Here is a 2,901-nt window from a genome sequence, read left to right on the forward strand (position 1 = left end):
TTTTATTTTGTACTGGGGTATAACCAGTTAACCAACAATGCCATGACAGTTTCAGGTGAACAGCAAAGGGACTCAGCCATGCATATACACATAACCTTTTTTGGGTCTTGTGAGAAGCTCATAAAATACAGCTATGCTCACAAAATGGTACACTCCATATCTGAGCTTTCTTGGGCTTCCAAAAGTACCTTCACAGACCTTTGCCTCTCAGGTGCCTGCGTGATCTGCCCTGGGAAACAGTCTGGATTTGGTTGGCCTCTGGGAGACATCAGCTTACCCAGCCCTGGGAGGACAATGAGCCGACAAGCTGGCTTTTAATTAAGGTTAAATTCAGTCAAAGTTCTTTTATCTTATCTGTCCTTGGTTGAAATAAGAGAAGAAACCACAGTGCTAAACCAGGGTATAAACTTCCGATGATTACCCACCAAATGCAAATCTGTATTAGTAACCCACAGATGTGCAGATATGCATTACTAGTTAAGGCTAGCAGTCATAAGAGACAAAGCCTGAAATCTCAATGGCTTAGCCCAATAGAAGTTTAATTTTTATTCAGTTGGCTGATAAGAAGACTCTGCTCCATACCATGATTCAAAAATGGGCTGTTAGAGGTCCTGCTTTCCTCAGGTAGCTCCCTAGTTGCCTTGGAAATCAACATCCCTCAGGTCCATGGAGGAGAGAGAAAGAGGGCTTACTCATAGGCGGCTTTTATGGACTTGGCCTGGTAGTAACACAGAGCATTTCTACCCACATCCCATTGGCCGGGACTCATACTGCAAGGGAGGCTGGGAAATGTAGTCTAGCTGTGTGCCCAGGCTATAAAGGAAACATTTGGTGAACACTTAGCCAGTTTCAGATGCACAAGTGTATGGGCAGATAGATGTCTCTGGACTCCCTGGCAGTCCATCCATCTTGGCATGGTCTTTACAGGGTGTTTCAGACACCCACCTCCACCTTCCAGGCCCTCACATTTCAGATCAACTGATTTCTAGTCTCTTACGCTCCCCTACAAGAAACCTGAACCCCAACTTCACTCTTCATTTCTAAAGGAGGCAGGCACATCCACACCTTTGCCCTTACTGAACCTCCTGTCTGGAATCCTGTCCCCTTTCTCAGGCTGGTAAACTCCTTCCCTGAAGCTGTCTTCATTACCCCTCAGAGCTATTCCTGATTCATGTTTTTCTGGGATGCTATAACAGAAATCAGTCTAGAAAGTCTGAGGAAATGGTGGAGCGATTGGAAGTGTGCAGGAAGGAACAGCCAGAGAACCCGGTTAAGAAGGGGCAGGAACCTGGCAGCCTGGAAAGGGGATGTGGCCCAGAAAGAGGACTCAAGAAAGAGACGTGTCCTTACTCTGTGCCCAGAACTGTCTGGCTCAACTCTAGATGTGTTTCCTACTCTGCTAAGGATCAGAATCCCTGAGAGTGGGTCGCAGGTTTGTCAGGGATCTCAGAGTTCAAGGTATTCAAAACTGAAGTTAACAACCTCCTAAACTGCCTTCTCTGCCACTCTTCCCCATCTGAGCCAGTGGTATCACTCTGCAGCTCCTCATCCATCCCTTCTTTCTCCCTCATTTCCCACATTACCAAGCCTTGTCAAGTCAATCTTCTAAATGGCTCTGACTCTGTATTTCCCTCCACCATGACCACCCCCTCCCCTGTGCCTACCTCCATCATCATGGACCCAAACAGCAACAGCTGCTCCATTTCTACTCTCCCTCCAGCAGCCTGAGCGACCCCTTCACCTTGTCACTCTTAGGCTTACCACTCTCCTAAGGTGCCCATCAAACTCTATCTCCTTGGACTGACTTATAGGAGCCACAGTGATCTCTTTAGCCTCCTCTTGACCAGAGCTTTATGTACAGCCCCTCTGGAGTTGAGTGGCACTCTCACTTGGCCTTGCTTGGTGATCTGTGCTTTACTGCCTGGAGGCCAGGGTACCTGGCAGACCGTGGCTGGAACCAGTACCCAAACCTCCCAGATGGGGCCTGAGCTAGGCCCCTGCCTCATCTCCTTGAGCCTCAGCACTCTCTTCTGTGAGGCAGTTGTAACAATGTTGGCAGCGCATGGTAGCTGTGAGAAAAAATATTTGAGCACTCACTACTCACTCAACAGTGGTTACTAGCAAGTGCCCTCCTGTATACTGGGGACACAGTGGTCAAGCAGACTGCCCAGCGTCCTCAGACTTACGATCAGGAGCAAGGGGGAAACACTCGCATCAGAACCGGGGTGTCCCCCTCTCATCTGAGGTTTGCCGTGCCTCAACCTCAGCCACCCCTCAATCCATGCTCGGCGCTCATTGAAATGTACCCACTTGTGCAACCAGCCAGGGCAGCCCCGCTCCTTCCGCCCTCAGCGACCGGCCAATGAAACCTCAAGGCCAGGACATGGGACCAGCCTCAGGCGTGCGTAGGCATGTGCTCGTAGCCCCGCCCCTTCCGCTCCAGGAGACAGCCAATGAAAGCCAGAGATCAGCTCCAGGGGCAGGTCTGGTAACGGAAAGGGGAGGGGCGTCACTCTGAGGAGAGGCCTCATGCCTCAGGCGTCAGTGGCAGGTAGCTGAACAGGACCCGAGCGCAGGCAAGTGGGAGGTGAGAAGGGCCGGACCGCCTGGGGATTCCGTACTCTCCCTTGGTGCCCCAACCCCCAAGCCATGGCATCCCACACGGTGCTCACCGTCCGACGCCAGACCGAAGGTGTGGCAACTACCAATTCCTCACCCCGGCCTTCTCACCCTGGGTCATCTCATCCTGAGTCTCCTCATCCATGTCTCCTCACCCTGGGTCTCTTCACCCTGTCTCCTTGCCCCTCACATCCGGCCCCTCACAGGGTCTCCTCACCCGTGTCTCCTCACCCGGTCTCCTCACCCCTCGCAGCCGGCCCCTCACAGGGTCTCCTCACCCGT

General features: G+C 52.0%; 1 protein-coding gene across 1 annotated transcript in view; it reads left to right on the forward strand.

The window, feature by feature from the left end:
• Nucleotides 1-2,511: 2,511 nt before the first annotated feature.
• SYCE3 (synaptonemal complex central element protein 3) overlaps nucleotides 2,512-2,901 on the forward strand; it is a gene marked incomplete at its 3' end in the record, with an annotated part of 25,323 nt that continues 24,933 nt past the window's right edge. The window contains exon 1 of the mRNA XM_010841562.1: nucleotides 2,512-2,576. The remainder of the gene's footprint in view (nucleotides 2,577-2,901) is intronic.

The sequence above is a fragment of the Bison bison genome, unplaced genomic scaffold, assembly GCF_000754665.1.
Source record: "Bison bison bison isolate TAMUID 2011002044 unplaced genomic scaffold, Bison_UMD1.0 scf7180017847066, whole genome shotgun sequence".
Classification (NCBI taxonomy): Eukaryota; Metazoa; Chordata; class Mammalia; order Artiodactyla; family Bovidae; genus Bison; species Bison bison.